This window comes from Thalassophryne amazonica, chromosome 6, assembly GCF_902500255.1.
Source record: "Thalassophryne amazonica chromosome 6, fThaAma1.1, whole genome shotgun sequence".
Classification (NCBI taxonomy): domain Eukaryota; kingdom Metazoa; phylum Chordata; class Actinopteri; order Batrachoidiformes; family Batrachoididae; genus Thalassophryne; species Thalassophryne amazonica.
In genome coordinates, this window is record NC_047108.1 from 80,634,486 (window position 1) to 80,659,421 (window position 24,936).

At 43.0% G+C, this 24,936-nt stretch overlaps 1 long non-coding RNA gene across 1 annotated transcript; it reads right to left on the reverse strand.

Annotated features, from left to right (window-relative positions):
- Positions 1-6,730: 6,730 nt before the first annotated feature.
- LOC117511668 lies at positions 6,731-7,302 on the reverse strand. The gene is made up of 2 exons (XR_004561030.1): positions 7,272-7,302; positions 6,731-6,810 (listed from the first exon to the last, which is right to left on the reverse strand). It is a non-coding gene; the product is annotated as an uncharacterized LOC117511668 (long non-coding RNA).
- Between the last annotated feature and the right edge of the window lie 17,634 nt (positions 7,303-24,936).

A 24,936-nucleotide genomic window follows, 5' to 3' on the forward strand; every position in this document is an offset into this window, starting at 1 on the left:
CACCTCTAAAATAAAATAAATGGTAAATGGACTGCATTTATATGGCGCTTTTCCATCTGCATCAGACGCTCAAAGCACTTTACAATAATGCCTCACATTCACCCCGATATCAGGGTGCTGCCATACGAGGCGCTCACTACACACCGGGAGCAATAGGGGATTAAGGACCTTGCCCAAGGGCCCTTAGTGATTTTTCAGTCAGGCGGGGATTTGAACCAAGGATCTTCTGGCCCAACCCCTTAACCACTAGACCATCCATCTCCTCTTTCATATATTATGTAATAAACACTTTGAGAACTGAAAACGCAGTTTTGGAACCTAATGACACCTGTGAAGTGATTTAAAAGACATTTAGTGAATGCTAGCGTGGTAACAACACAGGCTAGTTGCTAGCTGCAAACTCCATTTTGTTTGTGTGTAAACATATTTGTCATATATTATGTAAAAGCTACAATGAAATAAACACGTCTAAAACTGAAAGTGCTGTTTTTGTAACCTGATAACACCGTGTGTGATTTACAAGACATTTTGCGGACATCAGCATGTATGCTAACCTCCGCTAACTCAAAGCTAACTTGCGCTCTCGTCAAAAGCTCATGTACACATACACATACACCCTCCTGCAGACGCTGTTAAAATGTAAATATTGTTCACAACTGATTGATTGATAGATAGAGGGACTTTATTGAACATGTACAAATTGCACATAAGACAATATGATCTTAACAATTAAATAACTGCAAATTATAAAGAAGACAATGCTCATAAAGCCAATGGTATATTAGCATTGCATTATATTTTCATTTTCCTTCAAACAATATTAGTTAGCAGACTTATTTGGTTGAGTTCGCTGGCTGTACGGCTGGACTTGAGAAGTCGTATTAGGCTTCTGTTGCTGTGATCAGAGAAACTCTGGATATGGAAGGAGACAATAAGTGAGGGAAGCCACCAAGACACTTCCAGGCTTCTATGGATTTGAGTGGAGAATTTGGGGGCAGTGCAACTTTTGTCTGTTGTACCACCAGTCCCAACTTTGTGGTATAGTGATACAGAGAAGGACTTTCTTAACAAGATGTGAAATTTTAGCCAAATTTTAGATGGCACATGTGAGGTTTGAGCCAAAATTTCATCTGCTTTATGTTTGAAAGTCCTTCTCTACTCCACTCTACCACGAGGCTGTGCCTTGTGTGCAAAAGTAACGTTTCACTCTCACTTGTTTCTGCAGTCACATCTATAGAAGTCTATCACTCATTCAAAGTTGTCATAAATGTCTTGGTGGCTTCCCTCACTTGTCTCCTTGCATGAATTTTTGATAACTGCATATTTTAGATAAATTTATTAAATACCATACTGTTTATATTATATTATTTATATATAACTGATTCTAACTGTGAATAAGAACATGGCTGTAATTTCAAAAAGGTTCATTACAATATTTTTGTTAAACCTCTTGAATTAAAGCTGAAAATCAACACCACAAGCATGTTTTGATTTCTTTATTATTTCAACTCCATTATGGTGGTAAAATTACAAAAATTGTAATGTTGCATTCATGTGACAATAAAAGAGAGGAGCAGTGCAACCGTCACGAAGCAATACCCACTGCACCCAGAAGTGCAAGCGTGGAAGTACAAAAGAGCTGTGTGTGTAAAAACGCGTTTGTGCTGGAAAAAAAAAAAATCTGTTTGTTGGCTCTTTGTGGCTCACCATCAAGCATATACATTGGACTTAATAAGGAGCGAGTAACAGTAATTCATTAGAACCAAAGCCAGTCGATCTGAGACATGAGATACTGAATCCCGCGGGTGTGTGTGACAAACACTGTCTCACACGAGAGTGAGAGGTGTCTGAAGAGATGGCAATGGCTGTTGGCACGTGCACAAGTGTGCACATGTGCATCAAGATGTCACATTTGACAGACATGAAGAAACAACAATGCCATGCTGTCAGCGGGTCTCGTCCCTTGCAGGAGGTTGGAAGCAATTATGAAGTGTGATTTTCCTCAAGTGAGCAGAGAACCTGTGATGACACCTCATATTGACGTGCGCACTCAAACGTGCTTAAATGTTACACACGTAGCACCTGGTATCGAACCTTCACGTGTCGTTGGTGACATTTATATATAAATATTGGTCAGAATTACTTTCTTATGCACTCATGAGCATTCTGATGCTGAAGACCCAAGTGCTCATCCTAACAGATGAAATCTATTTCTCATCAACATGTCATCTTCCTGCACAACTTTCTAGACCCCCGTCCCATTAAAAAACAACCCGTGGCACCACCACCGCTGTTGCCGTTTGTTCTGGCACCCGAGCGGTCACACTATTGCCTCATCATCACAAGCAGAGGTGTGAGAAGATATGGCAATATGTCCAGGAAGAACACAGATTCACCCGCTCGCAGTATCACAGTCAACAGCTGACAGTTGGTGCCACATGGCTGCTATGCGGCATCTCAATGCGGTGCTATATGACAGGAAACATAAGAGGCACATTTTCACTGTAATGCCACAAAGCAACAAACAAAGTAGTCTAATCTTGTCTAGTTGAATAAACTCACTTAGTTGTCTACTTTTTTGACGTTAGTCATCGCACAAAGTGCTTAGTCAGCTAAAGTTTTGTTTTAACTAAGTAAAGTTTTTAACCTGGTGCAGAGAAAGCTAATATTATTTTAGTCAACAAAACTTCAATGTCTTACTTCAAAAAATGGCAGCTATCACGTACTACTACTTGATCGAACACTCAAGAGCACCCCTACATCACTCGTATTCCTCCAAAAGGAGAGCTTCCTCCACTTTTGGCCATGGTTGTAACAGACAACAACTGTCATGATGTGTTTGTGACTGTTCTTACATTATGGGTGTCGCTGTTACGCTGAGCAGTGTTGTGTGTACAAAAAGGCTTGATGGAAGTGTAAAAGAAGAAACTGAAGAGCGAAACTGTTAGGTTAAGTGCTACGCACGTCATTCTGCAGTTTGTATGTGTTCATAAACGTTAATAAAGCCAGTTAACGAAAAAAGGCTGGATAGTTCATGACAACGGCCAACCCGGCACTAAACGAAACTGTCGCGCATTGGAGCCGGTGTCCCGTCGAGATGAGGTGAACGTCGAGATGAGGTGCGTTGCGCACTGCGCATGCATGCGCATGCGCACGCGCACATCGCTCTACCCCGGACTTGAAGACGTCACCCGTCGAGATGAGGTGCCTTGCGCAACTGCACATGGGGAGATGATGTAACTCGCTCGACGTACAACTGCGCATGCACATTTTGGTTTTTTTTTGTTTGTTTTTTCCGTCAAAGTTTTTTTTATTTATTAATTGTATTCTTTGTATTTATAGCCTAGTAAGTAAAACATTTTCTGTATTTTACGTTAGGAGCATAAATGTATGTATATTTTGCCTGTCGAAATAAGCTAACTCCAGGTTAAAAATACTTATCGTTTTATAGTGAGTAGATTTTATACATTACTACGTTCAGATGAACAATTTATACATTTACTTGCCCATCAAAATAAGCAAACTTCATCAAGTAATTTTTTCAGTGCACAGATGTGCAGTTACGCGAGGAACCTTATCCTGACGACGCACCTCATCTCGACAGAACACCGTCTCTTGGTAATGGCACACACAAGGCTGTTATGCACGTGAAAACCATCAACTAACGTAAGACAGCCAATCTACAAGTTTAGCCGTTGATGTGAAACGGTGATTAGCCGGTTAACGTTGGACGACTAGCTGTAGTCGACTAAGTAAGTTTAGTAGACTGAAAGATTAGACTGCTTTATGAAACCAGGCCCTAGAGTGCTTCTAGCAACACAACAGTCCAGTAACTCCCTTTGATGTTAATGGTACTTCAATTTCAGTGTTACTTAAAGAGGTTTTATATATGAGAACTAGAGGCCGCAGTCACACTGCGCCATGTCCTGGCAAGGACGCGTGGTCGCCACTTTAATTCCAGGTAACTTAGTGATTTGCGCCCATAGACGCTCAATTAGTCTCGCCAAAAAACAGGTGGAATATGCCGTAAAGCTGTGCATGTTGGCAAAGCCACAAACGGAGGAAGAAGGGAGACAACATTTCCTTCCATAAGTAAGTGGTTTTGGTTATTCTTGTTACTTTGTCTGTGACATTTGGTCGATAAACAGGTGTGTTTCCTGCCGTGCCTGTGTCATCCAAGGACACGGACCATTAACTCTTCACTTATGTCTAGTTGATATTTTCCCCTGCTAGACTGATGTCTAGTTAAAATACTTTAAAATTGTTCGACAAGGCCGACGATTTTTAACAATCCGTACCTTAGAATAACTGACCCAATAATATATATATATATATATATATATATATATATATATATATATATATATATATATATATATATATATATATATATATATATATATATATATATATATATAAATGTATTGTAATGGTTTTAGGAGCTGTGCTGCGCTGAATACAGCTGCAGCTCAGCTCAGCAGCGCAGCTTGAACAGATCAGTTCCGTATAACTTTCAACACTAATATTTGGGAATGTGCTAAATACTTTCCTTACATAATTTAATGTAAATTCATTTTACTGGCTCCATATCCAGGTCAGAACAACATTTTAACATGTATTTTGCGAGCATTTTTCCAAGTGTGTTCAGTCATGAATCCACATTGAAAATGCATTAACATTCGGGCACTTCATCAATATTTTGCCCGGTTAGGAGGTGTCATATCACTGTCCATGAAGGGACATTTGCGTTTAGTAGGCAGCATTGGGAGTGCGGACTCTAGTTCTCATATATAACCTCTTTGGGGTTACCCTAGTGGAGGCCAGGCATCAACCGACCCAGTTTTTCCACTGTATTTGAATTTTTACTTGGTCCAATTTATAAGCGGTCAATTCTAACAAGTAAGGCGTCATCTCAAAGTGTTTTCATTGTGCAATCCTAAAACATATATACATATTATGTGAAGGTCATAAATGGAGTAAAACACTTGATTTTTAAATGGAAAAACTGAAGCATCAATGTGCCTTTGACCTTTAATATCTCAACATCCAGAAGAGACATGAGGCATCAAAACACACATGTATCTTTCAGTAACCATAAAAAGAATAAATTCAGCTTAAATATCGCATATTGTTTCACAGAAAGAAACAAAGCCAAAGTTTGTGGAGTTCATTTGTGAACATGTACTTGTGCAAACTGTAGAGTCACATAATGTATAATAGCCATCCATTACAAACACCCACAATATATATTTAGATATATATATATATTTTTTTTTTCAGTATTTTTTTTTTTATATTATCCCACTGACATTATAATAATCTATTGTTTTTTGTCTGTTTTTCTTGCACAGAAAGACTGCTGCTGACCTTTCCAGGTCTGCCAGTAGAGGGCGGTCTATCCTCAGTGGTTCCTGCACGCTCCTCGTGTGTATTTTGTTGCCCTTTTGTGTGTTTACTTAATTTTCCAGCAGAGTTGTTGTTTTCTTGTGCTCTAATTACACCAAGGCACACGGCCTACCTCTTTTTCTCCATCGCTTTCTTCTTTCTCTGCTCTTTCTCTGAAGTCTTTAATTCCATCAGTGATTCTTTGAACGTCAAGTACAACAGCGAACACAGCTGTAAATGGAAAACAACACATCCCCGCATTACAATACATGAATTTAAGTATCTAGTATATGGAATTTAGAATTATCTCTGTATGACGTCTGCGAAATGAAAAAGACTTTAAGAATCTCAAACAAACTGCATGTTTGTCCATTTCTGCTGCTTCCTTGCACCACATTTCTGTACAATTTGGACAGAACAGTCTGTTAACTATTCTGTGAAAATGTGTTCTGACGTGTCTCTCTGTGTGTGTGTGTGGGGGGGGGGGGGGGGGGGGATTTTTGTAAATCTTTATTAATGCCATGTTTTTAGAGGAGATGTCAGAAATGTTCACTTAACTATGAGAGACAAAGGGCTTCACAAATTCCATTGTAGATTAACATGGACGTAGTTGGAAATGTTACCTGGGGGGTTACTTCCTAGAGTTCTGATGCATTGTTGCTAGTCAACCCGATCTCACACCACTTTGTGATGGAACTGCGAAAAGTTATTTAATCTATTAGTTTGTGATACTATGACAAAACGTGTCACATTTTCGTGACGATATCATGAAATTTGTGGTGACATGGGGTGGGGAGCATGGGGTTTATGGTTAAGATTCTGGTTATGGATGCGGTAGGGTTAAACTAACCACATCATGAAAATGTGATGCATTTCGTGATACCATCAGAAAAACAAACAAACAAACAAACAAACAAACAAAGTGATTGAGCTTTGCTAGTATGAGGTAACTGGGGGGGTGGGGGTGGGGGGCGCATTTTAACCGGTGCATTTTGAAGTGTTTGTTGTACTCTTAATTTGTTCATGGATGTTTTATCAACTGTATTTATTCATTATTTGTAACAAGAACACTTTGTTAAATGTTCTATTTACTTACTGTAGTTATATCAAATGGTTCCAGCTTGGTTGTTCAAATGGGAAAAGCAAATTGTAACAAACTGTTATAGTTAGGGCAGCACAGTGGGTTAGTGGTTAGCACTGTTACCTCACAGTGAGAAGGTCATGGGTTAGATTCTCACCTGTGGCCTTTCTGCGTAGAGTTTGCATGTTCTCCCCATTTGTGTGGGTTCCCTCCGGGTGGACACGCAGCTGGATTGTAAACTGTTAATTGTCCATAGGTGTGCGTTGTCTATTTGTGGCCCTGCGATAGACTGGTGTCCTGTCCCGGTTGTAACCCGTCTCACGCCCTAAGACTGCTGGGTTAGGCTAGAACCCTCTGTGACCCGATCTTGGATAAGCGGTTGAAGCTGAGTGTATGTTTTATAGTTAGTTCTACATAATGCTTTTCATTTAATCTTCATTTATGACCCCATTCAAATGGTTATATGCCAATATGATAATCTTAACCAGGAAAATATGTTCTACCATGTATTTGTCAAGGTGGTTAGTGGACCGCAAGAAGGTTGTGGGATTGCTTCCCATCTGGGCCTTTCTGTATGGACTTTGCATATTCTCCCCATGTTCACCTCCGGGATTTGAACCCTAACCCTAACCCAGCTTCCTCCCACCTCAATAGACATGCAGGTTAGGTGAATTGGGAACTTTAAAGTTGCCCATAAGTGTGTGTGCGGGTGTGAATGTGCTTGTTTGTCTGTATGTGGCCCTGCGACAGACTGGCTTCCTGTCCAGGGTGTACCCCACCTCACACCCTATGACTGCTGGAATACGCTCCAGCCCCTCCGGACTCTTAATTGGAGTGTGTATAGAAAATGAATTAATGAATTAATTTGTCAATGCACCTGTCCTACAGCTTTTCTTTTCTTCTCTCTCTCTCTCTCTCTCTCTCCTCTCTCTCTCTCTCTCTCTCTCTCTCTCTCTCTCTCTCTCTCTCTCTCTCTCTCTCTCTCTCTCTCTCTCTCTCACTCACACACACACACACACACACACACACACACACACACACACACACACACACACACACACACACACACACTTTTATATGATGGAAAGTTATGTGGGGTCTGTGACTCTGGGAACATATGTACTTTTATTTTTTAACATTACAGGCATTTACAGTATGTGTGAAAGGCTCGTATCTGTTGATATTATCAGCCAACCAAAATATCTGTTGGGTTCCCATGGGGTGGACCAGTTATCTGCCTGGTTGGGAGTGGTTCCATAGTGTGGTGAATGCAGTGATGTGCAGCACTGTTGCATGCACCAAGACCTTCCCTGTATGTTAAAGGGCATATCTCACTCCAATCAACACTATATCTTCAAAAATGATATACCAACATATGAATCATTATTTCCAGTTCTTTAACTTGTGTGGGCACTGATGTAGCTGCTAAAAATAAAATTAGCCGTATAGCACTTGAAAAATACACACAGATTCAGAGCTTTTTTTAGCCATCAAACTGATGTAACCTCAGGTGTTGATTATTGGCTGCCTGTATCCAGTTTTATACAAAGGCTGAGTGTGGATCCTTGTCATTTCACTGGTGACTTGGATTATTCGTCCCATTTGTGTTGCACTGCATTTAGCATGCAAATATGGTTCCATTTACAGTGCAAATTTGATTCATACATTTTGTACCATTGCACACGGTGAACCCCACCCACGCACACACTAGTGGGGCCGGTGTTTAGCTAAACATATATAGCGAAGTTTATTTTGCTGACCGACGACAATCTGAATGAGCTAATTGATGGTGGTAATTAGGGTTGGGTATTGAAAACCGGTTAGAATCGTTAAGAAATTATTCGATCCACTGACATCTTTTTGCTTAACGATTCCCTTATCGGTTCTTCTGTTAACATTACACCGGAGTGGCTGTTATTTATGAGAATGTTTTTATCGGGAAAATGATCATTTCTCTATGTTGATTGCAGACCCGCTGCAGATTTTGCGCTGAATAAAGTCACTAACTCAGACTCTTGTCTTGTTGCGGGAAAGAAACTAGAATCATCCTTCCATTCCTGTTTTGTGGGACTAAGTCCACAGTTCGAAGCGAATCGCTGTTTTAAATCAAATGACACCTCTTTCCAAATGCTGTATTTTCCAAATCTTTAGTACACAGAAAATTCACAAGAGGTATTGATAAGGGAATCGATAAAGAATCGGATCAATATGCGGAATCGATAATAAATTTGATATCGATAAAATCTTATCAATACCAATCCCTAGTGCTAATTCTTCTAACACACACACACACACACACACACACACACACACACACACACACACACACACACACACACACACACACACACACACACACACACACACACACACACACACACACAAATCCACTCCGCCATAAGCCGTTTGGAGGCATGAAGAGCTGTTAGGATGAAAAGCTGGACTAATTTCTGATATGATTTTTCACTAGACTGAGGAAGTACATGAAGTCTTTTTTGGGGGGGGGGGGGGGGGGGGAAGTATCACAGACTAGCTGTTTTTCCAAGTTGACTGAGAACAATTTTGGACTCCTATTTAAAGTTCATGTTGGACTGTTGATGTAAAGCACCACACCAAAATGTAAGTCCCTTTTCTGTTGTTTATAAATTAATATAATATCAAATAACAAGCATCTATTTTAGCCATTATATAAAACACATAATGAATGATTTTACTTTCTTTCAATGGAATGAATATTTAATTTGGTGAAAGCTGGAATGTACCATCCAGTGGAACATTCCAGCTTTCACCTCATGAATTTTTCATACCACTGAACTCATAAACATTCATTACATTGAGACGACAGGCAGGTGTGCATGATCCTGCTGAGACGGTATCGTGCATGTGACGGTGTTGTGTGACTAGGAACACAGTGTGAGCAGCTGAGACATGTTTCACCACATTGCGCCGCTGATATGGAGAAAAATAAAATAAAAAGCAGTTGTATAATTAGTGAATATCACTGGGTTGATATGAATAATAAACAAAAAGAGACACAATACAGAACCCTGCGGTTAAATAACCCTGGTTAAATAAAAATAAATTCCACTCACAGGATTCGAACCTGTAAGCTGTGATTACCAGGCAGAAACTTTACCACTGTGCTACAATCACTGTTTTATAACAGGAATGTGAAATGGCTAAAATCAACAAGCAGATAATTTTTTTTAAAAAGAGAAAAAAAAAAAAAAAACCCGCAGTGATAACTGACCAAATTGCGTTTGTTATGCCGTATTTCTGCTGATATGTGACTGAAAGTGGCCTATTCATCACACTATTGGTTTGTCATATGGTCTTGCAGCGTGCCGCTCACAGGACATGCGTGTGTTATGTGGTCAGGTGGCACCCCCCGTGCTGTGTGCACGCTGACATGTTCTGTTTTCATGTCCTGTCCTGGCCGTCCTGGGTTTTTTGGGGGGGAGAAATGATGGAAATGTCCTGGTTTTCATTGTTTTTGGTCTATGAGTAAACTTTGAGTATCATTTTTGAGTAGAGTATCATTTTTGAGTAGAGTGTCCTGGTTTTCGGTAATCTTTATTTATTTAGAATAGTCAGTTCATTTGACATTTTATTTAATTGTGATATGCACTTTAAGCTGTTAAAGTGCACTTAACTTGATGAGAAAGGACGTTTGTTTTGATGCATGTATGTATAAAGTATAATGAGGTGTTTATATTTATTAAGCATTTAAAACTGCAGGTTTGCTGTATTTTCTGGAGTATTCGTTATATTCTTTTTTTTGTTGTACTAGTTTGTTAGTTTAGTTTAGTTTAGTTAGTTTTTATGTTTGAGCCTTATTCCAAAATGGAGTAAATTAATTTTTTTCACCTCAAAATTCCACTCACAACACCTTGTAATAACATGAAAAATGTGTTTGTTTTTTGTCCAAATTTATAAAAAAATAATTAAAAAAACCTCTAAGAAATCACACGTACATAAGTATTCACACCCTTTGCTTAATACTTTGTTGATGCACCTTTGGCAGCAATTACAGCCTCAAGTCTTCTTGAACATGATGCCACAAGCTTGGTGCACCTATCTTTGGGCAGTTTTGTCCATTCCTCTTTGCAGTACCTCTCAAGGTCCATCAGGTTGGATGGGGAGCGTCAGATTTTCAGATCTCTCCAGAGATATTCAATTGGATTCAGGTCTGGGTTCTGGCTGGGCCACTCAAGGACATTCACAGAGTTGTCCTGAAGCCACTCCTTTGATATCTTGGCTGTGCATTTTCAGAACCTATTTTAAGAATGCCAAATAAGATTGCGACCAACCTTGGGAGGTACTTTGTGCCTATGTATGGAAAGAAGTGATTTGATTTTAATTAGTATCAGTCAGTGGTTCTGATCACAGGAAAAGGTCAAATTTCCTCCCTCGTGCTTATGTAACCAAGCAATGTATCTTTGTGGTTCCTGGTGGGATTCAAACACCAGGTTTCCCACTCATGAGGCCAGTGCTCTACTAGATCACCAAAGGGGGATCCCTCACTAAGGTCATAGGAACATATTTCGATTTGGATTTCACCTTACCACACTAACATAAAGGAAAATGGGTCATTTCACTTTTAAATCTGAAATTTATGGACTTAGTTGATTACATTACATTACTAACTATGTACAAAGCAAAAAACAACTTTTACCTCAACATGTCCAAAACCTGTTTAAAATGAAGGAGCCCAGTCATAATTTGAGAGAAGAATTGATATTTGATACACCAAGGACACAAACTACTGTAAAAAGTCACTGTGTCTCTGTAAAAAGAGTGAACATTTGGAACAGCTGTCCAGAGGGTATTAAATTATGCTGTTCTCGTCAGCTTTAAAAGACTTTATAAAAACTATATAATTTCTGGTTACAGTATGGACAATTAAGTTTATTGATTTTGTACTATTATTTTTTGGATTGTGCGCTATTACTGATTTTGTTATGATGATAAATTTAAGTTAATTGATTATCTTAAAATGTTTGTTTTGCTTGTGCTGCTCAATTTGCTTTTGTTATGAGGAGTAAAATTTGCTGACACAAAGGGGGAGGTGTATATAAGCTTTTGCTTCTACCTCCACCCTTTAGTTTTACTGAGAAATCAGTTTTGTTTTGTACTGAAACGTTTCTCGTTTTTCTTTATACCGACATAAACTCATTCATTCATGCATTCATAAATACTTTTAAATGTCAGTACATCATGGTTGTCCTCGAAGAACGTTGGATTTGGTTCAGCTTGTTGTTGACATAACTGACAGGTGAAAATTGGTCATGAATGTCTTATTTGTGGCGACACAATGACTGAACGTGTTCTATTGTCTTGTGTTCAAGAGCACGTCATGTAGTTGTTCGTGGGTGCTTGTACATACAGGTGTAAGTACAGTACATACTCAGAATGAGTGAGAGCTATGATAAGAGTCTGTTAGAAGGATGTTCAGATTGTCTTCAATTAGCGTAGCTCAGGAGAGACAAGGCGAACAATGGGATATGGATTGGCACTCCACTGGATAAGACAGAGCGCACGAGTCTGTAAGGGAGAGAGATGGAGTTTAATGACACTCTACTCACAGGAAGGTAATCTCTCTCACTCTGTCTTTGGCTAATTTAGGCTCTTCCACTAGCTGTAGTATGCGTTGGTAGCGATGCTGGCATCTGACCCCACGTTGGAAAGATGCAATCAATTTGTACGTTGTAAAACAATATGAGAAATGTTGGTCTGTCTGCCTGTTTGCTCCCCTACTCCCACCAGCTCCTTGGCTCAATGAAGGTTGAGCCTGGAATTAAAAGGTTTGTTTTGGCAAAGGTCATGGGCATTGGGTCCAAGGTCAAATTTTGAGTTTTCATTATGATATCCACCAAACCTGTCACACATATGGAGATATGTTCCAGGCGAGATCAAATTTATCAAAGGACAATCACTGGCGTCAAGGTCATTTGGGGGTCAAACAATAAAATGTTTTCCCACTCTGATTTGTACCAAATGTGATACACATATGCAGGTGTGTTCTGGATTTACCCAGATGACGTCAAATTTGCCAAAGGTCAATCATTAGGGCCAAGGTCACATCTTCCTCTCTGTTTATTGATCTATTTCTCTCAGGCGCTTTTGCTGATTTCTACCAAACTTGGTACATCAATGAAGGCTGAACCAGAAACTACACATAAAGGCTTCGGTAAAGGTCAATTGTAAGGAATTTGATTTTCAACCTGATTAGGACCAAATCTAGTACACAGATAGATTCCAGATTAGCGCTGGCAAGATCAGCTGGAGGTCAATCATTTGGGTGAAGAGTCAGATTGCCCTTATTGTCTTCATGTCCACGGGCACTATGTCAGAGTATCTGTCACAAACCTGTGAATGTTTTTGAGCACTCTGACTCTGACAGACATTGTGCTCTGTTGGCCCTCTTCATATGCTGCTGTTAATTAAAGTTACTTAAATCTTCTCCAGATAAAACATTACTTCATGAATGTGCTTTATAATAACCTCATTTTAATGTGAAGCTGACAACATAATGGATTTGTCAAGTAGCCAGGTCAGGTCAGGTCAGGTCAGGTCAGCTCTGGGAATGTGTGTTTGTTCCATGTTTCACCGCATCCACGACACTACGGGTCCTGGATAGCAAGTACCCAAACAGAACTAACTATCTTTCCTTCAAGGGTGCGATTGGACTCGAGAAAAGAAAAAAAAAATACTGTTATTATTCAATTTTATTACTTTTGGCCACGTTTATCAAAGATATGAAAAGTGGTTATGTGTAATTGGTTTGACCTTTCTTCAGGGAAAAACTTGGGCCACAGCTTTTTTTTTCTTGTTTGTAACATCATTTTTGTCTTATTCTAATTATCATGGAATAAGAATGTCTACATTAAACAAATAAAAGTATCAGATTGTGTCCTATCACACCAAACTGAACTGCATCGAAACTGAATCATTCCATTATAATATTTTTTGTTCCTAAATCATATTGTAGTCTATATATTTGGATATATATCATATTGTTTTATGAAGAGAAGTATACCCCTACTAATTAACTTATTGGACGTAATAAACATTGATCAGCTCACTCAAACCCCCTGAACTGTTGGACTTTGTGCTTCTGTAATATGTGTGTGTGTATGTGTGTGTGTGTGTGTGTGTGTGTGTGTGTGTGTGTGTGTGTGAGTGTGTGTGTGTGAGTGTCCAGCAGTGAGGTGTGTAACCAGGCCTGTGAGGTTGAATCCTGAGCCGTCAATCACACAGGATGTTGGTGGGGAATAGGTGGTGGTGGTATGCAGATACTACTCGCTGTCAACAGACCACAGGAAAATGGATGCCTGAGAAAGCCATAACTATGATAAATTTACTCCTTCAGTTCTTTGAGTAGACCCCTCCCCTCTCTCTCTCTGTTCCTTTCTCTGTCTACCTCACACATTCTGATAGACATGCATGCACTTCACACACAGTGGCCCCTTCCCCTATCCACCCCCCATCTTTCCGAGCGAACGTGTGACTAATGTATGCAGTAAAACTGCTCACTACCATCCCGCTCACCAGCCCACCACCACCCCAATCGGCCCATCCATCTCGGCGTCCGCGCCGGAGACTGCATTCAAATAAATTTGTCACTGTCCGTTTATGAAATATTGATGGAAGAAGAGGGGAGATGGGGAGAGAAAGGCTCGGTGAGGGACAAATCAAAGGGTTTGGAAGATGAAAGATGTAAAGACCAAGTGTGAGTAGGAGGGGTGAGGTTTTTTAAATTATGTTTTTTTTTTTTTTTTAGCTGGAGGTCAGGCAGGATGTGAATTATATCATGACAATTAGGGGTGCTTTCCTGTTGGGGGGCGGCGGAGGTGGGGTCCTTTCCTAATTTTAGTTAGTTAATGTCAGGTTTGGAAAATGTTAACTTTAGCTAACTAATGGTAGTGAGTTAAACTGTAACTTAAGTAGTGCAGCAGATAACTGAAACATGCAAATGGTGATAAAAGCATCAAATTCGGCAGAAATACTCCTTAGACACTCCTCTTTTGAAAAAACTGATTGGCCACTTGAATTTTCAATCGGTGGTCAGGTAGGGGTCAATTGAAGAATTACACAGTGGTCAAAATTACAAGATGCTCCAATCATATTGAAAACTATACCACATTATTTGCTTGATCATAAAGATTCCAAAAAGGTATAGTTTGGACTATCTGTGACTGAATTCTATGGAGTTACGGGATAAAAACAGCTAGAATGGTGACAAAGGTCAGTTAGGGTTTGTACAGGGATCAAAAGTTAAAGTTGCTCCAGTGTTGGTAAAAAGTGATGCAAATTATTGGTTGAGCTAATAGGATTAATAAATGGAGTAGTGTTGACAGTGTTGAATACTTGGTCTCCAAAGTAAAGGTCAAACAAGGTCAACGTCCATTGGATTCTATGACATGTGACATGTGTTGCTCCGTAACATGATAACTAAGCATGATACTTGGTCCAAACTATTCCTTTTTAAAACCCTGTTAAATCAACTAATAATTTGCATCACTTTTTACCAAAATTGGAGCAACTTTAGCTTTTGACCCCTGTACAAACTGACACTGACCTTTGTCACCATTCTTGCTATTTTATCCCATAACGCCATAGAATTCAGTCACAGATAGTCCAAACTATACCTTTTTGGAATCTTTATGATTAGGTAAATAATGTGGTATAGGTTTCAATATGATTGGAGCATCTTTTAATTTTGACCCCTGTGTAATTCTTCAATTGACCCCTACCTGACCACCGATTGAAAATTCAAGTGGCCAATCATTTTTTTCAAAAGAGGAGTGTCTAAGGAGTATTTCTGCCAAATTTGATGCTTTTATCACCATTTGCAGGATTCTGCTCTAAATATTCACTTATCTGCTGCACTAAAGACAAAAAGTTACAAACTAACTCACTTTAGCATTCATCCATAGACAGCGGTCACCATCTGAATCAGAATCTCTGAAGGTAAGAATGTAATGTGTTGTAAACAAGCTAGAACATTTCCTACAATAACTTAACTACAGTATCCTCTGGCTTGTATCAGACACTGGATCATAGGCTTCAATGAGCCATTTGGTGCAGTACGATTCTCAATCTTTTTAATGGTGGTACAAGCACCAAATTAGACAAAAATACTTCTTAGACATTGCTGTCCTGAAAAAGCAAATGGGCCACTTGAATTTTCAATATGGGGAAAACAGATGACAAATGGCCATTGTTCTGGTATTTTAAATTACACAGAATTCCAGTACATGGGCCAGTGTTGATGATCTTGGTGTTCAAAAGTCCTACACAAGCCCTGAGGCCCATCACAGAGGTGCTTTCCTTGGTCATTCCATCTGAGATCACCTCCCCCCCCCACTGCAAAAAATGTGATTTTAAACCTCACCCCCTCAGATTTTCATAAAATAATTGGGATATAGGTCATCTTTTGCGGGAAATGGCTAATTTTCAAATTTCAGCTCAATCGGACTAATACTTCACTTTTTTTTCGTGAAAAGGGACTCAGGCGCTGAAATTCAAATGACTATAACTCAGCAACCAATGTTTTGATTTTCAAAGGTAAGGTATCTTTGGAACATATTTTACACAAGTAATCCAAATCTACATGTATTTGATCTTCTGAGAATATTTAGGCATGATGACATTTTGACCTACTTTTTGACCTTGAAATTGACAAATTGGGACAAATTACATTGTAATATTCTTTAACTATGATGGTAAATTGAAGTTGAAATTAAAGTTGGCATACCTATTGTTAAAACCAGTGTCCCTGTATTTTCTACAAACAAAAAGTACTTGTTACATGAACATGCATGTGGTTTGGCTATAAATCCGATCATCAGATCAGGAAAACTGTCAAAATAGTTATTGAGGTATGTACATAAGCCTAAAGTCTGTCAAAGAGAACTCCTGGATTAGCCATCCTAGTCCACATCAACAGGCCATTCTGAATAGTGACTGGAGATTCTGAAGAGGTGTTGTGTGGGCCGCTGAAGAGGAGGTACTGCTGGCCCACCACCACCAGATGGCGCCCTGCTTGGAGTGCGGGCTCCAAGCACGAGAGGGCGTCAGAGCCGCTGGAGGTGACAGCTGTCATCCATCAACACCAGCTGTCACCCATCACCACCACTATAAAGACCGGACTGCAACTCCACCTCCTCGCCGAGAAATCTTCTACCATACAGGTAATTTTCTCTGCTGACTTAAATTCGAGTATTAGTCTGATCTCTTTTTGCAGCCGTTTTCCTGGGACGGATACCCTGTCTGCGGAGTTGGCGTTTGGTGTGGACTGCGACGGCTTCGCCTCACACCCCACCCAGATAAGTGGTTATCTCAGGAGCTGCACGAGTGTGTGATTGGAGGTGGAGGTTCTCCCTCCTTAACTGAACACAGACTGTGGGATTACTGAGTGTGCGGACTCACACTCATCCAGAACTGTTTCTGTTTTCTGCCAGCAGTACCGGGTCTGACTGCTGAAGACAGTGGCCACCTGGGGCGCAGGGCTTGGCGGCTCCGGTGTTCTTCAGGTCCGTTGGTGGTGAGGCTTGTGTGGGTTCCGGCTTTTCTCTCACCGGACGTCTCCTATCTTCGAGCCTGCCACACGTCACCTTTTGTCGGCTTGATATAACACATATTTGTATCTGTATTACGTTGTGCACCTTCACAACATTAAATTGTTACCTTTTGGCTATTCCATTGTCCCTTCATTAGCGCCCCCTGTTGTGGGTCCGTGTCACGACACTTCCCCAACAGGATTTCTTGGCCAGCGTAATGGATCCCGAGGGGCGTCAACCATCGCTTGAACAGCCAATGGAAGAGCGAGGTGCACAGGCGCCAGCAGGAGGCGTGTTGGGTGAGCTGCAGCACATCTTAACCGCCTTTACCGCTCGGTTGGACTTAGTTACCGAGCAGAGCAGTATTCTCAATCGCAGGATGGAGGCTCTCACCGCCCAGGTGGAAGCAGGTGCTCAGGGCGCTGCTGCAGCATATTCTCCTGCTAACCGTGTGCCAGAAACAGACATTCCGCTGGTCGTTCAATGAACCCCCCCACCTTCCCCATACATAAGCCCTCCGGAGCCATACGGAGGCTGTGTGGAGACGTGCGTGGACTTCTTGATGCAGTGCTCGCTCATCTTTTCACAGCGTCCCGTCATGTACGCAGCAGACGCCAGCCGGGTGGCTTATGTGATCAATTTGCTTCGAGGAGAGGCACGCGCCTGGGCTACGGCGCTTTGGGAGCAGAATTCATGGCTCCTAACGGTTTATACTGAGTTTGTGAGGGAGTTCCGACTGGTGTTCGACCACCCTCATAGAGGCGAGACCGCTTCAAGTGTGCTGCTGTCGATACGGCAGGGGCGTCGGAGCGCAGCGAAGTATGCAGCCGACTTCCGCATCGCGGCAGCGCGAGCCGGCTGGAATGCTGTTGCGCTCCGCGTCGCCTTTGTAAACGGACTGTCTCTGGTCCTTAAGGAGCACCTGGCGGCGAAGGACGAGCCGCGGGATTTACATAGGCTTATCGACCTGGTTATACGGTTAGACAACCGATTAACGGAACACCGACGGGAGCGAGACGAGGGGCGTGGTCAAGTACAAGCCGTCCCTCTTCCTCCCGGGTCTGAAAGGAAGCCGACTTCCCCACGCTCCACTGCCAGGGCTCTCCACGTGACAACAGCTCCCCCTGCTGACATTGCTATGGAAATGAGCAGGGCCAAAAAACGATCAGATCAAAGACATAGGAGGCTGATCCGTGGAGAGTGTTTTCTCTGCAGCACTACCGAGCACACACAGAGAGAATGCCCCAAACGGTCAAAACAGCAGCACTCGTCCTTAGAGACTGGGCTAAGGGTGGGTCACAACACCCACGTGGGGAAACCCCGACGATCTGCACGAATCCCAGTCACAATCCTGAGTGGGGATCTAACCCTTCACGCCCCAGCACTGGTGGACACGGGGTCGGAGGGGAATCTGCTGGATAGCAGATGGGCAAAGGAGGTTGGGCTCCCTCTAGTGGCCTTACCGTCACCATTGTCGGTGCGGGCGCTAGATGGCACCCTTCTTCCACTAATCACACACCAGACACAGCCAGTGACGTTGGTGGTGTCTGGGAATCACAGGGAGGAGATTATGTTTTATGTAACACCTTCTACCTCCCGAGTGATTTTGCATTTTCCATGGGTGTTAAAACACAATCCCCGGATTGATTGGCCGTCTGGGGTTGTGGTTCAGTGGAGCAAAACCTGCCACCGGGAGTGTTTAGGATCCTTGGTTCCACCCGGTGTGACAGCTAAGGAGGAGGTTTTAGTCCCCCCCAATCTGGCGGCGGTGCCGGCCGAGTACCACGACCTTGCTGACGTCTTCAGCAAGGATCTGGCACTCACGCTGCCCCCGCACCGTCCGTACGATTGTGCCATTGATTTGATACCGGGCGCTGAGTACCCATCCACCAGGCTGTACAACCTCTCACGTCCGGAACGCGAATCAATGGAGACCTACATCCGGGACTTGTTAGCTGCCGGGTTGATCCGGAACTCCACCTCCCCGATGGGTGCTGGTTTCTTTTTTGTGGACAAGAAGGACGGCGGATTCCGTCCATGCATTGATTACAGAGGGCTGAATGAGATCACGGTTCGCAACCGATACCCGTTACCTCTGTTGGATTCAGTGTTCACGCCCCTGCATGGAGCCCAAATTTTCACGAAATTGGATCTTAGGAATGCTTATCACCTGGTTCGGATCCGGGAGGGAGACGAGTGGAAGACGGCATTTAACACCCCGTTAGGTCACTTTGAGTACCTGGTCATGCCGTTCGGCCTCACCAATGCGCCCGCGACATTCCAAGGATTGGTTAATGACGTCTTGCGGGACTTCCTGCATCGGTTTGTCTTCGTATATCTAGACGATATACTCATCTTTTCTCCGGATCCTGAGACCCATGTCAAGCATGTACGTCAGGTCCTACAGCGGTTGTTGGAGAACTGGCTGTTTGTGAAGGGCGAGAAGTGTGAGTTCCACCGCACTTCTTTGTCCTTCTTGGGGTTCATAATCTCCTCCAACTCCGTCGCCCCTGATCCGGCCAAGGTTGCGGCGGTGAGAGATTGGCCCCAACCAACGAACCGTAGGAAACTACAACAGTTCCTCGGTTTTGCAAATTTCTACCGGAGGTTCATCAAGGGCTACAGTCAGGTAGTTAGCCCCCTGACAGCCCTGACCTCCACAAAAGTCCCCTTCACCTGGTTGGATCGGTGCGAAGCCTCGTTTAGGGAGTTGAAACGCCGGTTCTCGACTGCGCCAGTTCTTGTGCAGCCCGATCCTACTCGCCAGTTCACAGTGGAAGTGGATGCCTCTGACTCAGGGATAGGAGCCGTGCTGTCCCAGAGCGGGGAGTCCGATAAGGTCCTCCACCCTTGTGCCTATTTTTCCCGCAGGTTGACCCCGGCTGAGAGGAATTATGACGTCGGCAATCGGGAACTCTTGGCGGTGAAGGAGGCTCTTGAAGAGTGGAGACACCTGTTGGAGGGAGCGACGGTGCCCTTGACGGTTTTCACGGACCATCGGAACCTGGAGTACATCCGGACCGCCAAGCGGTTGAACCCCAGGCAAGCCCGCTGGTCACTGTTCTTCAGGCGCTTTGACTTCCAGATTACGTACCGCCCCGGGACCAAGAACCAACGGTCGGATGCACTGTCGCGGGTGCATGAAGAGGAAGCCAGAGCCGAGCTGTCAGACCCCCCAGAAACCATCATCCCCGAGTCCACTGTCGTGGCCACCCTCACCTGGGACGTGGAGAAGACCGTCCGGGAGGCCCTGGCATGGAACCCGGACCCGGGGACCGGTCCGAAGAACAAGCTGTACGTCCCACTAGAGGCCAGAGCTGCAGTTTTGGACTTCTGCCATGGGTCCAAACTCTCCTGTCATCCTGGAGTGCGCAGGACCATGGCGGTAGTCCAGCAGCGCTTCTGGTGGGCGTCTATGGAAGCCGACGTCCGGGACTACATCCAGGCCTGCACCACCTGCGCCAGGGGCAAGGCGGACCACAAGAGGACCTCAGGACTCCTCCGACCCCTACCGGTGCCTCATCGCCCCTGGACCCACATCGGCCTGGACTTTGTCACGGGCCTCCCACCGTCCCAGGGCCACACCACCATCTTGACGATAGTGGACCGGTTCTCCAAGGCGGCCCATTTCGTGGCCCTCCCGAAGCTGCCTACGGCCCAGGAGACAGCAGACCTCCTGGTCCACCACATCGTGCGTCTGCATGGGATACCAGCGGACATCGTCTCAGACCGTGGCCCTCAGTTCTCCTCTCAGGTCTGGAGGAGTTTTTGCAAGGAACTGGGGGCCACCGTGAGTCTCTTGTCCGGGTATCACCCCCAGACGAACGGACAGGCAGAGCGGGCCAACCAGGAGTTGGAGCAGGCCCTCCGTTGCGTTACCTCCGCGCACCCGACGGCCTGGAGCACCCATCTGGCCTGGATCGAGTACGCCCACAACAGCCAAGTGTCATCTGCCACCGGCCTCTCCCCGTTCGAGGTGTGTTTGGGGTACCAGCCCCCATTGTTCCCGCTTGTGGAGGGTGAGGTCGGTGTGCCCTCGGTCCAGGCCCACCTCAGGAGGTGCCGCCGGGTGTGGCGGACCGCCCGTTCTGCCCTGTTGAAGGCCCAGACGAGGGCCAAGGCCCATGCAGACCGCCGGCGTTCCCCGGCCCCTGCATACCAGCCTGGGCAGGAGGTATGGTTATCGACAAAGGACATCCCCCTTCAAGTGGAATCACAAAAACTGGACAGATATATCGGACCCTTTCCCATCACCGCAGGACTTGGCGGCTCCGGTGTTCTTCAGGTCCGTTGGTGGTGAGGCTTGTGTGGGTTCCGGCTTTTCTCTCACTGGACGTCTCCTATCTTCGAGCCTGCCACACGTCACCTTTTGTCGGATTGATATAACACATATTTGTATCTGTCTGTATTACGTTGTGCATCTTCACAACATTAATCAATCAATCAATCAATCAATTTTTTTATATAGCGCCAAATCACAACAAACAGTTGCCCCAAGGCGCTTTATATTGTAAGGCAAGGCCATACAATAATTATGTAAAACCCCAACGGTCAAAACGACCCCCTGTGAGCAAGCACTTGGCTACAGTGGGAAGGAAAAACTCCCTTTTAACAGGAAGAAACCTCCAGCAGAACCAGGCTCAGGGAGGGGCAGTCTTCTGCTGGGACTGGTTGGGGCTGAGGGAGAGAACCAGGAAAAAGACATGCTGTGGAGGGGAGCAGAGATCGATCACTAATGATTAAATGCAGAGTGGTGCATACAGAGCAAAAAGAGAAAGAAACAGTGCATAATGGGAACCCCCCAGCAGTCTACGTCTATAGCAGCATAACTAAGGGATGGTTCAGGGTCACCTGATCCAGCCCTAACTATAAGCCTTAGCAAAAAGGAAAGTTTTAAGCCTAATCTTAAAAGTAGAGAGGGTGTCTGTCTCCCTGATCTGAATTGGGAGCTGGTTCCACAGGAGAGGAGCCTGAAAGCTGAAGGCTCTGCCTCCCATTCTACTCTTACAAACCCTAGGAACTACAAGTAAGCCTGCAGTCTGAGAGCGAAGCGCTCTATTGGGGTGATATGGTACTACGAGGTCCCTAAGATAAGATGGGACCTGATTATTCAAAACCTTATAAGTAAGAAGAAGAATTTTAAATTCTATTCTAGAATTAACAGGAAGCCAATGAAGCGAGGCCAATATGGGTGAGATATGCTCTCTCCTTCTAGTTCCCGTCAGTACTCTAGCTGCAGCATTTTGAATTAACTGAAGGCTTTTTAGGGAACTTTTAGGACAACCTGATAATAATGAATTACAATAGTCCAGCCTAGAGGAAATAAATGCATGAATTAGTTTTTCAGCATCACTCTGAGACAAGACCTTTCTGATTTTAGAGATATTGCGTAAATGCAAAAAAGCAGTCCTACATATTTGTTTAATATGCGCTTTGAATGACATATCCTGATCAAAAATGACTCCAAGATTTCTCACAGTATTACTAGAGGTCAGGGTAATGCCATCCAGAGAAAGGATCTGGTTAGACACCATGTTTCTAAGATTTGTGGGGCCAAGTACAATAACTTCAGTTTTATCTGAGTTTAAAAGCAGGAAATTAGAGGTCATCCATGTCTTTATGTCTGTAAGACAATCCTGCAGTTTAGCTAATTGGTGTGTGTCCTCTGGCTTCATGGATAGATAAAGCTGGGTATCATCTGCGTAACAATGAAAATTTAAGCAATACCGTCTAATAATACTGCCTAAGGGAAGCATGTATAAAGTGAATAAAATTGGTCCTAGCACAGAACCTTGTGGAACTCCATAATTAACTTTAGTCTGTGAAGAAGATTCCCCATTTACATGAACAAATTGTAATCTATTAGACAAATATGATTCAAACCACCGCAGCGCAGTGCCTTTAATACCTATAGCATGCTCTAATCTCTGTAATAAAGTTTTATGGTCAACAGTATCAAAAGCAGCACTGAGGTCTAACAGAACAAGCACAGAGATGAGTCCACTGTCCGAGGCCATAAGAAGATCATTTGTAACCTTCACTAATGCTGTTTCTGTACTATGATGAATTCTAAAACCTGACTGAAACTCTTCAAATAGACCATTCCTCTGCAGATGATCAGTTAGCTGTTTTACAACTACCCTTTCAAGAATTTTTGAGAGAAAAGGAAGGTTGGAGATTGGCCTATAATTAGCTAAGATAGCTGGGTCAAGTGATGGCTTTTTAAGTAATGGTTTAATTACTGCCACCTTAAAAGCCTGTGGTACATAGCCGACTAACAAAGATAGATTGATCATATTTAAGATCGAAGCATTAAATAATGGTAGGGCTTCCTTGAGCAGCCTGGTAGGAATGGGGTCTAATAAACATGTTGATGGTTTGGATGAAGTAACTAATGAAAATAACTCAGACAGAACAATCGGAGAGAAAGAGTCTAACCAAATACCGGCATCACTGAAAGCAGCCAAAGATAACGATACGTCTTTGGGATGGTTATGAGTAATTTTTTCTCTAATAGTTAAAATTTTGTTAGCAAAGAAAGTCATGAAGTCATTACTAGTTAAAGTTAATGGAATACTCAGCTCAATAGAGCTCTGACTCTTAAATTGTTACCTTTTGGTTGTTCCATTGTCCCTTCATTAATGCCCCCTGTTGTGGGTCCGTGTCACAACACTTCCCCAACAAGAGGTTCTCCGGGAGATACTGTAGTTTCTTGTGGAGCATGATGTCAGATATGGAGCACTTATAACACAATGTACATCAGTTTCTGGAATCCAACACTGATCATCCTTTGATGGCCAATCAAATGTTCTTGCTGGCCCATGAGGGAGCATAAATCTTATTCTGAAGTCACCAAATTCCTCTTCTTCCACAAGTCCAATCCATGGATGGTCATCATAGATGCAGCAGACAAAGCTCTGTGCATGAACAACCAAGGGTACAGATAACTCATCACTGCCTTCATTCCTAGGGTCTTGGATCTCTACTAAATCTGGATTACTCATCTGCTGGCTGAGTTTGTATGCTTGCATAGTTGTGAGGATGACAGGGACAAAATGATGGTACTGGAGAGTTCCCTTTATTGTCTTGGCTAAATCAAATCTTCGCTTTAGTTCAGTTTCACGGAGATCAACCTTATCTGGTTTAACATGAAAGAATTGGATTCCTGGGATAGTCAGTTCACAGTACTCAGACACTGATTCGGTGGTCAGAATGTGCTGTTGAGTCAAACGCTGTACACTCGTCCTTCTGACCCGTCTTTTGACAGTGCCAACAGTTCCACCACAGGCACTCTTGCTATGTGAGGTTGCAAAGAAATTCCATTCTGCTCGTGGGTAAAAATCTTCCTCATGGTAAAACAGATTTAGTTAGTACTGATTTTTGTACTGACCGCCACATCCATTTGTGAAATGATGCACTTTTTGTAACTTTGGAAGCTCTGTTTTTAGGAATTTTATCACTTCTATGAGGAATGTGTGAACAGTCACACTGGTACAGGTACAGGGATCACATACGCTCTACATGAAGAAACCACATACAATGCACTTTTCAGGTGTGAGTATGCTAACTTCCATTTGAAATGGCTTCAAAACAAAAACATTCTACCCTCACAATATGTTATACAGAACATGTGGGGCTGCAATTTTCATTAAAGAGTATTGCAATGTAATTTGTCCCAATTTGCCAATTTCAAGGACAAAAAGTAGGTCAAAAGGTCTACATTTCTACATATTCTCAGAGTATCAAATAAATGTCTGATTTAAATTCCTTATATCAAATCCTTTGCAAAGATAGCTTACCTTTGAAAATCAGACCACTGGTTGCTGAGTTATGGTCATTTTGATTTCAGCGGCTGTGCCCTTTTTTGCAAAAAAGTGGAAAAAAGAAATGGCAATACTCAGGAAC